Below are 13,087 nucleotides of genomic sequence, written 5' to 3' on the forward strand. Positions count from 1 at the left end.
TTCTGGTAGTATAGTTAGGCTTTTTAGCCTTGTAAACATTAGCTATAAGATCTGAGAGCATTTATTTCAACATAAATTTATTTTGTTTAGTTGATTTTATTGTAATTTTAGTGTTTTCAAGTGTAATAAAATTACCTTCATTTATAAATTTTTGTTTTAGTATTTGTAATGTTATTCAAGTTTTTAATCTTTAATAAGTCCATCATTTCAACTAATATATTTTGATTTATAATATAATAAATATAAAGAATATTATGAATTGGAATTAACATAAAAACCAAATTTATAATATACAAACTATAATTAATATATAAACTAAATTTCAAAAAGTAATCATATTAATTTAAGTATCATAAGTTTTATTATAAATTTAAAATAACATAATTATATTAATTGTAACTTTACTTTTAAGTCAGGATAATATCAGATCACTTTAACAACATGTCGGATCATTTACAGATTGAGTCAATTACAGGTCAGGTTCATAACAGGTCTGGTTAAAAACAGGTCGGGTAATACCAGTTATTTACCAAGTCAATCTCGGGTTCATATCAGTCGGATGCAATTCGGGTATCATATATTCGGTTCAATTCGGGTTCAGGTTGTTCTCAGGTCGGATGCAGGTCGGGTTCAGATCCATAATTTCCAGGTCCAACTCGGGTTCAGGTCAACACCAGTTCCGACTCGAGTCGGTTTCGGATCGCTACAACGCAAGTCAAAAACAGTTTTAACTCGAGTCGATTTCAGTTAGTTTTACAGATCTGGTCAGCTTTTTACACCCCTACCCCCACCCCTTGGTCTTCGTCAGTGTATGTATATATATATATATTAGTTTGATATGGATATTCAAATAAATTCGAATAAAGATTCCATCAAGATAATACTTTCTTTTTCAAACACTCGTATGAATGTCCGACATAAATATAATCATATCTCTATATAGAGTTTTAAAAAATTTGTCCATAACCTTTCTTATAACATTAATTTATTAAGTTAAATAAATGCGTATGAACAAAATTTTGACGTTCATTTCATAAGTGAACAAACACGAACAATAGCATATTTGTTCTAATCATAGACAAACTTGTTTAAAAGCTCATTTATAAGCTCATTTTTCGGTTCTTTTCCTGTTTTTTATACATTAAATATCAGTGAAGATAGGAGTTAAATTAAACACATCCTGAACTTTGGAGTTCAAATTATGAAACTTAATAAGCTTAAGGACTAGTGGCAAAATTTTTCCAGTTTTTAATATATAAACAAATATATTCATACTAAATGAACATGTTAACGAATAGTAAACAAGCATATCGAAAAACATATAAATGAATACGTTCATTAAACTCTAAACAAACCAAACACAAACACCTTCAAAAGTAAACAAACGAAGATGATACTAAAATTTAAACAAACACAAATCGTACATAAACCCATTTGAAAATAAACAAAGAAACAAAGGAATACGAACAAAACCAAGATCCTTACCACAAGTACATCAAACAAATAAAGGGTTTGAACGACATCTATGTGAAGAAACAACAATAATCTTTTAAAATTAACACGATTTTCCACAGTTCAACACCATCTAAGAAATCAAAAGACAAAATTACATGAAAAGAAACACAACAATTTGTGGAAAGTACATGATCATATAATTTAGACCAAGCTATCCCCTTGAACTAACAAACAGCTAGAACAAGGACACAACACAAGACAAAGATATTTGGAAACCCCTTTAGAAACATGACGAGGGAAAATACAAAATCAAGCACAGATTCAATAGATGACTTAATGTAATGCCTCCTGCAGTTGTATACAAATTTGGCTGATTAAAAGATTTCTTGGGTCTCCCCAAAGGTTCTATTGCTCCTCTTTAAGCACACCGGAGATCCAATCTTTTGCAGCGGTCCGAATGTCCGACTCAATTTGTGGACAAAGCGATATAGGAGTTACAGCAACCTGTGATGTCATAATTTCAAGCAAAGTGAAAATATCAAATCAATCACTCATAAACTGTAGGAATCATTTTGTATTTCTATAGGTCGATAAATGTAATTTGATCCTTCAACTTTCAGAAAAAACAATAGGGTTTTAACTTACGAATCCGTTGTCAAGGGCCTTGAAATCCAAATCCTCGTCTGCATCTTCATGTTCTTTATTTATAAACTGCAAAATGCATATAGAACCATATCAACTATATTAATTTGTAACAAAAAAATAAGCTATGTTACTCGTGTATGACTAGCTAATACGGGCATGTGTCTGAAACAGGTATGTTTAATTTTTTGTAAGTTTTTCAATACATTTCGAGGCTCATATCCCGGTACGCATGTCCGTATATATGCCAAATGATACAAGTATTGGACAATGGTAATGAAGCAGAATTGAAATAAGCATTTATGGATAAGAAAAAAGGGATTAACAAAAGAGCAAGCAAAGATTAGTAAAAACAAGTGCATAGCCTTTAAGCTCTTTATAGCCATTTTTATGCAAACCAGTTTGAGATAACCGGCCTTTTCCTTTTAAGAGATTCCTAAAAAGGCAAACCATGCTCAACGGAAATGTTCAATTATATTACTGAAATCAGATATTGAAGGATTTCTCAAACTCGGCTTGGCAATTATGACTTATGAGAGCAATAAATTCGGTTGTATGGAAGATAACTTCTAGATTTCTTAGTTGGAATTTTACATACCTCCAGTCGAAAGTACTTTTTCACTTTATTATCAGATTTAACAGCCCAACCGACTCTACCTCCACATTCTGCCGTTGCGTGGTAATTCGTCGAGCAGCACCCTAAAGAAGATATATATGCATTCATTATTGTGAGTGCACAGTGACAAATATACTCTACAAAATAAGGGGGAAGTAGACTAACAGCAGCAGATGCATCTCGGCTAAGCTGAGCAAGTTGGAGTCCTAGGCTTTGTTGATTAGACATGAAATGTGCAGCAGAAGCAGGATGCCGATTAGCTGAAACAGCAAGCCAGTTTGGTGCAGATCTCCACATGCTTTGCTTGGTCAATTTAAAACCCTGCCACATATGAACGAATCGGTAAAGAATGTATGAAGGTTAGAAGCAGACAAAATCACAAACCAAAGAGAAACAAATATAGTGATACATATTGTTTTCTAATACCAAGAAATCCAAAACTCAAGCATTCCAGGAGGATAGGCACATTGACCCTCATCTAATGCACAGTAAACATCACCAAAAAGATGAAAAAAATATTGATACATAAAGGTGAAAGAGGAAAAGGAAGCATGCAGCTTATGTATAGAAATCATAGATTGTGATTGAAGCAAACATGGAATTTCTATCTGAACAGATTTGATCCAAAACTCCCAAAAAAACAGTTACTTGCATCCAACTGAGGTATTTACTAGATCAGCCCATAGAACAAAAACTAATTTCATTTATGTTTTTTTTTAACTTTTTGAGAGGGGATGCAAATGAACGAATTGATTGATGCAGTCATCAGATAGAGTTACGCCACTAGAACAAAAGCAGGTAAATATTATCAATATAAAGATTGTAAGTTCATAAATATCGGCAAAACATAATATTGATTGTGGGTGAAGCACCATCCATATGGAATATATTGTGAAGTCAACCCAGCACAATTCATGAAAAAGTAATGTTAGAATGTCTAAAAGCAAAACATCCTATGCTATATATCCTTCTTCCGTATAAACAAGATGGAAATTTAATGTATGAATATTAAAATCTTAATTATAATTTCATATATTTTTAAAAAAATATTATATGAAGTAAGCGGATTAAATTTATAATTAATCCGGTTACTTCACTGCTCCATTATAATTTAGGAAGTAAACCATTCTGTTACTTTTTTTTTTTGATAGGAATAGGATGCCTCATTAAAAACCTCCCTATAAGAAGTCCACTGCCCTAAGGCAAGGACCCTCTAGTAGAAGGAGGAAAAGAGTACATCAATTTATTAATGATAATACCATTACATAAAATTTAAACACACTCCTACAAAAATGCATAAGACTTGATACACTCCTGCAAGACCTCCCCTCCAAGACATACACACCAACTAAAAGTAATACAATCAGCCAATTCCCTCCTTCGCTAGCTTGTCCGCCTCACAATTACAACACCTAGGAATCCACCTGATATCCAGAAATAGCAGACACAATGTCCTTCACAAAGTTAGACAAGTAAATAGGGACTGAACTCTGATCTATAATCCAATCCACTGCTGTCTTTGAATCACTTTCAATAATGAGCCTACCCTTCGAAGCCCATACAGATGAAACAAAGATGTCGATGCCTTTCTTGATAGCCTTCAATTCTGCTAGGATAGGAGTATTAAGACCTGCATTTACTGAAAATGAAGTCAGAACAACCCGATTCCAGTCCCTTAGAATTCCCCCAATACCTGCCACCATCCCCACACTACTCACCGCCCCGTCTACATTCATCTTAAAGAAATCCAGTGGAGGAGGAATCCATCAGACCACACTACTGACCAAAACCTTAAGTCTGAAAGGTTGTCAGCCACAGAGGGGTCCCCAATTAAGGAATCAACCTGAGTTGAAAGAAGTGGATACTTGGCTACAAACCACTTAGCTACTCTAAATCGAACCGTGAAAAACAAAGAGATACTGTCCAACTTTCCTTTGTCGAAGATGATCTCATTCCTTAACTTCCAAATGGACCAAAAAAACTGCCCCTGGAATAAACTTCCATATAGTAGAATAAGGCCTCAATTCGGCCCACGAACTGAGTAAATTAGGAGGGTCTTGCGGCAGAGCAAGCCGAATACCCCAATACCCAATAATTTTCATCCATAGTTCCCAGGATACAGGACAATGAATAAATAGATGCTGAATAGATTCAACCTCTTGATTACACAGCGGGCAGAGAATGTTTTCCCCTAAATCAACCCCCCTTCGCAACAACTCCACTCTCACAGCTACTTTTTGATGTGACAATTGCCAAAGGAAAGTCTCCACTCGGGGAGGAACTAAACCCTGCCAGACGACTTTTTCCCACTGAACTGAGTCCTTAAGAGGAACTGACAAAGCATTCCTGCATGCTTTAACAGAAAACTGCCCATCACCCGAACCAACCCACAACAAACAGTCTTCCAAAGGCTCCATTAGTTTAATATTTTTATGGTGTCCAACAACTCAACGAACTGCTCAACCTCCCAATCACAAAGGTTCCTCCTGGTCTTGATATTCCAAACCCATCCAGACAAATCGAAACTCCCAAAATCAGCTACCTTACCCAATTTATCTGAAGAAAGGGCATATATTCTAGGAAACCGAAGTTTTAAAGGGAAATCCCCTATCCACGTATCACTCCAAAAAGAAATAGATTTACCATTACCTATTTGAAGCTTAGCATGAGATCTAAGGCAACCTCCAATGACATCCTCCTTTAAATAGTTATTCACAATTCCCCTCCATATCCAAGAGTCTTACGAAAGCAAGCACTATTAATATCCATGGAATGACAGTTCACATTGTGTTTGCTGCATAATAGTTTCTTCCACATCGAATTCTTTTCATTGGCAAACTTCCAAACCCACTTGCCCAATAACGCTCGATTTGTAACCTTCAGATCCACCACTCCCAATCCTCCTCCACTCAACGGCTTGCATACATAATCCCAGCGCACCCAGTGCATTCTCTTCTTGTCGCCCCTACTCCCCCATAAAAAATCCGACATCAATGAATTTAACCTCTGACAAATAGAAGAAGGCATCTTGAAAATAGAAAGGTAAAAAATAGGTAAGGATGACAACACCGACTTTATTAATACCAATCTACCAGCCATAGATAAAGAAGCACCTTTCCAACCCGCCAATTTCTTATTAACGTTGACAATAACCGGATCCCATAACTTCTCCGAATTCGTTTTCGCCCCCAAAGGAAGGCCTAAATATTCCGTGGGAAATGAACCAATAAAACAACCAATCTCCTTAGCCCAATCTTCAAGGATGTCACTCTCCACATTAATTCCGAAAAGTTTGCTTTTAGCTAAGTTAAGATGGAGCCCCGTCATTAAGCTGAAAATCCTCAAAATTCTTCTAACATTCTGAATCTGCGTGATTGATGCTCGACAAAAAATAATTAAGTCATCTGCAAACTGAAGATGGGACAAAGAGAATGAATTTTGATTTTTACCAAAGGAGAAACCTTCGAACAGACCCAAATCCACTGCTTTAGTCAACATCCTATGAAGTAATTCCCCGACCAAATTGAACAAAAGAGGAGAAAGGCTACACCCTTGCCTCAAGCCTTTAGCAATAGAAAACTCCTTAGTAGGAGACCCATTCACTAGAACCAAAATAGAAGCTGTAGAGATACATTGAAAGATCCAAGAACACCACCTCTCTCCAAACCCCATCTCTTTCATTAGCCTTTGAAGAATCTACCATTCAACAGTATCGTAAGCTCTACTGAAATCCACTTTGAAAACCACCCCTTTAAGTCCTTGCTTCCTCCAAAAATCAATTCCTTCATTAGCTAAAAAAGCACAGTCCAACAATTGCCTACCCAGAATAAAAGCGAACTGAGACGGACTAATGATATCCTTGATACAAGAAATAAGTCTTTTTGATAGAACTTTTGAGAGAATTTTGTACAAGCTGCCTACAAGACTAATGGGTCTATAATCTTCAATGCTCTCGGGATTACCTTTCTTAGGAATCAAGGTTATAAACGCATGATTGACTCCATGCTCCCATGACTTACCTTGATAGAAATCAGAGAAAAACTCCATGATCTTCTCCTTAAGATTTTCCCAATATTTCTTATAAAAACCCATGGTAAAACCATCCGGGCCAGGGGCTTTTGCACTATCCGAAGAAGAGATTACTTGCCACACTTCTTGCTCAGAGAATTCCACCTCCAAAGCTGTACTCTAAATTGCAGAAAGTTGTGCAAAATCCATATTTATGCACTCAACCTCCATTGTTGAATTAGTGTTGTAAGCCGTCTTGAAGAAATTGAACACACTGCTTCTAATTTTTCCCGAGTCCGAGATAAATTCTCCCTTAATTTTCAATAAATGAATAGTGTTGATCCTATTTCTTGTCAAAGCATTCAAGCGAAAGAACCTCGTATTTCTGTCCCCATCCTTAATCCACCTACTCCTGGACTTCTGACACCAGTTGCTCTCCTCATTCCTTAACAGCCTCCACAACTCCTTTTTACATTCTACCATCTGATCCCACTCCCCTTTGGACAATATTCCACCTTGCGACTTCCTTTCCCAATTCTCTATCTTCCCTTCAAGAACCGAAATGGAGTCTGACAGCCTAACATTGCTGATTCCAGGCCACCTTCTAATCTGGTTTTTAGCGTTTTGAAGCATTCTGAAAATTCCCCCAAAATTCCTCTTATTCTTCTCAACTGCCACAAGATTAACCACAAAATCATCAAAGCCTTGCTCCTGCAAAAGATAATTGAAGAATCTAAAAGGTTTTGGGCCCCAATTTATACAAACATCTTCCAGCAAAACCGGTTTATGATCAGACATAGAGATCGAAAGAAGTCTCTGTGAAATCTTAGGAAAACAGTTGAGAAAACTGTCACTTAACAAGAACCGATCAAGCTTAACCCATGTTGAATCTTCTCTAAAACTACTCCATGTAAAAGTCCCTCCTGACATAGGCAGATCAATGAGCTTAGCTCTCTGCACAAAAGTTCTGAAAATATTTAAAGTATGCCAGTTCTGAGCTTTCCCTAGCTTTTCTTCCGGATCAATATACGCATTAAAATCCCCCCCTATGCAAACTGGTAAATTCAACGAAACTACAAAACACAACTCCCCAAAAAAATCCTCCTTTTCATCTTCAATAGCAGGGCCGTATACATTAATAAATACGAACTCCTTTTGATCATTCAAAAAATACCCCACCAATGCCAAAAACCTGCTGTGCACATGCTGATTGGTGACTTTGAACATATTCTCATTCCACATACTAATCAAACCACCCTTAGACCCCTGTGCAGGAGACAACTTCACTCCCTTTAACATATTCCCTCCTAACCTCCTTAGAATAGACTCCTTACAATGTTCTAATTTGGATTCTTGAATAAACACCAGAACCGGTTTGACCTTCTTTACAAGCCTAGCGACAGAAGCGATCTTCTCCCTCCTCCCTAAACCTCTAATGTTCCACGAAAGAATTTTTAAATTCTGCATACAAATGTATCACTCCCAAACGCCCCAACCAAACCCATCCACCCACAAAACCTAACCATCATATCCATCATCCTTTACAACCTCCAAACCATTCTCAAGGCAAATAATCTTTTCAATAAATTTCTCCTTCCCATCCTTGAAAGAGATGCCTAACATCATACATACTTCCCAAGTGGCCATAGCTTCCTCCACCAGCTTAGAAAAAAGAGGAGAGTAGGCTGTGTGAATATTAACCAACTCCAAGGCTTGATAAATTAAACCTCTTCTATTCTTTCTGCGAACTCTTCCTAACTTTGGAGAAGAAAACGCATCAGGTGCCGCACACTCTGACACTACTGCCGACGGCGGTTGTACTATTCTGCAACCTGATCCCTTCTATTCTTGAATCGTATTAGCCTCTGAACCAATAAAATCAGCTCCTTTACACGAATTTAGCCATATTTTCCTGTTCCTCGACCTTTTATAAACTCTAGCATATTGACCATTTTTCTTTCTCCCATCCTACGCTGATCGAATAGACATACACGCAGACACAGGAAATCCCCTCTTCCACCTCTTAACACTCTTTACACTTACCTCGTTTTCCTCCTGCACCAATTGACTTGCCACTTCCATCTCCATTCTATTTTCTTCGACTACCTGGGCACCCTCACCTGCTTTTCCAATTAAATCGCAGCTATCCCCCTCTACTAAATCATGAAGAGACTGAAACTTGTTATTCTCTCCTACATCATCCCACCTCACCTTAACCGCCGGCCCAACAGGAATAATCTTAGTAACTGGTGAAAAGGAATCCCAGTTTGAATCAGATTGGGCTGAGCAGCTCGGATCCACCACTGCTCTCAGCCCAAGACCCGCATATTCCATATTAAAATCTGGCTCCACTTCACATTCCAGATTCCCTGATAGCCCATCACTATTGGATTTCGTGTGGGACGTCTTTTCAGGGAACTGTTCCCCACCTTCCTTAATCCCCCACTTTCTAAATTTCTTTGTCTCCACGTGTTCCCTCTGTCCCCCCTACCACTGCTGACAATCCCCGAATGCCTACTTCCTTCCCTGAACTACTGCCATCAACAGACCTCTTCTGCAACTTTTCTCCGATTATAGCCGACGGAGTATTATAACTTCCTCCCAAAGTAATTTTGACCTTAAAAGATCTTCCATAAGACCCTACAATAATGGATTCTTGAATGTCAAAAGAACTTGCAACCCTCATCAACAGTCTCGCAGATGAGAGATCCTCTTTATTTCTGGTCTCATCCAGTATACAAACAAGGTCTCCCCACCTTCCTGCTAATCTTTCCAGAAATAGTTCATTCCAGCAAAGAAGTGGTAGCCCTACTAACTCTACCAAACCATAAGCCATTGGAACACCTTCATCACTCAACACCGGAGATAACCATTGAAACCAGGAAAACATTTTGTCACGGTACTCCGACCACGCCTTACCGAAATCTTCATTTGACTTGAACATAACAATGACAGCATTCCCTACGAAACCCCACCTTACAATCTTAACCTGAAATCCCTCCTTCACGAATGCCTCCTTCACCATGTCCAGCTGCATGGAATGTTTGACTACCCCTGTTAATGAATACTTGACCCAACCATAATCATCCGTAGGAATGTGCATATCCCATACATTCCTAACTCCATTTGCTTTCACAGACTGACCTCCTTCTCTCTCCACTAGTACACACTCCATGTTCTTCGCGCTATCCCCCTTCAGCACTTCCTCGTACGATCTGTCATTCCTCAGACTACTCGCTCTTTCCGTTTGCATCTGTTGCCTACCTCTGACCCCTGTGTCTGATTTGACACCTTCCGGTTGATGCTTATACCCCACTATACCTCTTCTCCTATTCTTCTTGTACTTTGCCACCCCCACTGTCACTCGCTTCCCATCAATCAGAGTTCCATTCACATTCTGAACTGCTCTATTGCAACTTTCCTCTAACGCAAATTGCACAAAAGCAAACGTGGACGATTTGTAGTTCGGTTTAAAAATGAAATTTGGAATATAAACCCTGACTATTCTACCATACTGGATGAAAATCTCTCTAAGCTCACTTCTAGAAACTCTCTTACTAAGGTTGTCAACAAAGACAATCCATTCCTCATCGGAGGAGGGACTCCCATACACACTCGCTCCGTTTCTCTCTCTAACCATGATTCAATTATATTTTAACCAGAAATATGTTCTGCTTGGAATGTAAGGGATAGAGAGCTTCCAAACTGAACATTATATAAACAAATCCAGGATTGCCCCAAATAAATTTGAACCCAATATGAAATATAAACACACAAATGAATACGAACAGATGAAACATACCTATTCTTCTAAGGAATAAGGCAATATCTTCTTCATTAGCTCTAAAAAAGGATTGTTTTTTATGATAGCAACCCTAAAAATTTCATCTCTCCTAACCTTAGAAGGACAGCAGTCAGTCAAGAAACAGGAACTCTCAATACCCGCCTTCAATCTTGTACAATGCAATTAGCCTTAAAAGTTTAATATAAACAAGATTGTATAAGGACATATCAAGGAAGCAATGATATCCACATTCAACTTAGAGTGTTACCATGGCTTATAGAACAAAATCAGTATTATATCCCGTTTTAAACATGATAGGCAAACCTTGTTTGTTGAAGGCAACGTAGGAATTTCTATATTTAGAAAGCAACTTTTCGGGAAAACACCCTTTTCAATGTCTTGAATGGCCGCAGTTATTAAAGGTAAACAAACAGAAACTGCATCCTTAAAATCACTTTCTTGGCTTTCTTCCCTCTTCCTGCAATAGTGTCCGGCAGTTGAAAGAACATTCAATTATGAAGTGAGAAGGAAAATAGTAGAAACCAGATCCCCATAAACAAAGATTGTAAGTCACCAGTTCAATGATATCGACAAAGATGGTACACCACAAATTAACGCTTCTCTAGCTCCAGCCACGACGCTCGAGTAAAGACTGGTATGTTATAAGTACACTTAGCATCCAAACATGAACCAAAAAGGAATAATAGCAAACTAACAAGATAAAATTACGATAAGACATGCATAAATTTGACATCATGAGATGAAAATTCAAAGATAAACTTGAATGCATCATTTTCTAATAATCAATCAAGAGGGTAGTAGTACCACCCGAATAAAATCAAAGCAAATAGTAATATTGTGCAAGCGTGTAAAAAGACTTACGTGTGATGACCACAGCTCGATCCTCGGTTAATTCCACTAATTACCTAAATATATTAAAGAAAATATAGTAGTCAACCAATGTTCAAAAACAAAATCAACACTTTAATTCATTGACAGAAAAATGAAAGCCCTACCAGCAGAGGCTTTGATGATGAGAACGCCCCAGACAATGATAAGGATACACAATCTACAGTAGTTCCTGGAAGGAAAGAACCATCATTAAAACAGACTATTATCAAAATTAACTCAAACTAACATCAAATCTACACAAACACAAGATGGAAAACATATTTTAAAAAAAGGTAACAACTTAAGGTCCTATTTTCATTCTTAAAGCCAAATTTCATCATATAAATGATGGTTCTGAGTTCTGACACACTATATTTGAATTTTGAATCACTACAATTATATGGTTTCAATTTCACATCATAGTCCAAAGAAAACTGAGATACTTAAAATTTGCCAATCGAATTAGCATAAATACAAAATCCAATCACACCTGAAACTTCATAAGCAGTGGCACCTTCAATTTCTGATGGAGCAACAGTAATTGTTTCTCGGACGGTCACGGAATGACCCGAAACAGATTTGTCCCTAAAGCAATCCATTCAGAAACCAATAAACCACAGCAAATTACTAAATTCAATAGCCCAGAAAAGGTAAAATTAAATATATTCAGACTACACATCCAAATCACTAAATTTAAAAGAAAAAGAAAAAAGCAGAACAAGTTAAGGTTGATATAACCGACATTTCCAAATATGAATTAAGAGCACAGAAAACAAAAGAGTTAATACGAAAGAAACAAAGTTTGCATAGTTGCCTATTCCAGTATTAAAGCAAAAAAAAAAATTAGTGAGGACCCGGATGAGAATTTTAAGAAATCAGCAAATTTTGCGAATTTTCAGAGGAAAGAAATAAAACCCACAATTGAGGAGCGCAAACATGAACATTGTAGAGGCCGGAGCCGACCAAAGCTTGAACGAGATAAACAAGGCCAAGGGAATCGATCCCTTCCCCATTGGTAACCAAAACGACAGGCTTCGAGCTGTCGTTTTCATCACAGGAAGAAGTAGATGTCTTGGTAGAATCAGCAATAGCCTCAGATATTTTCTGTTGCTCCTCGTTTTTGTCGTTGTCGGAGTTCCCCCCTTTTCTGCTAAGAAGAACCTCCTGGAGATTGTTAACCAAACAAGGAGGTAACATGTTTTTTCTCGTGGTCGTCATTTTGTTCTGAATTAGACAATAATGATTGAATCAAAACCCTAAAAGGAGAGGATTACACAAACAGATTTGGTTTAAAAAGGAGATGGAATATGGGTGGACAAACAAGATGGACCGGGTCTAACGGAGAGACTGAGGAAAATAGAGAGAGAGAAAAGGAAAAGGTTTTAAAGAGGGAATCAAATGGCTTTTGGGATTGAAAGAAAGAGAGATATTAATTATTATAATTGAGACTTGTGGGAACTGGGAATAAAGAAATAACAGTGTTTTGCTTAAACGGAGGCTGCAGTTTTTTTTTTAACAATTATTTATGATTTTCATTTTAATGATGACTCGATCGTACGACCATAAGATTAAGATATTGCGCTCTACCAATTGAGTTGGACGGACAATTCATAATTTTAACTGCCGGAGATCTTCTACGGAAACTGTTCTCAACCTAATGTTGGGGACAGCCTACTACCTTACATTTCCTC

General features: G+C 37.4%; 1 pseudogene; it reads right to left on the reverse strand.

Moving 5' to 3' along the window:
• Nucleotides 1-1,629: 1,629 nt before the first annotated feature.
• Nucleotides 1,630-12,828, reverse strand: LOC120167432 (annotated as a pseudogene).
• Nucleotides 12,829-13,087: the final 259 nt, after the last annotated feature.

Source organism: Hibiscus syriacus, unplaced genomic scaffold (genome assembly GCF_006381635.1).
Source record: "Hibiscus syriacus cultivar Baekdansim isolate YM2019G1 unplaced genomic scaffold, ASM638163v2 tig00111678_pilon, whole genome shotgun sequence".
Lineage (NCBI taxonomy): Eukaryota > Viridiplantae > Streptophyta > Magnoliopsida > Malvales > Malvaceae > Hibiscus > Hibiscus syriacus.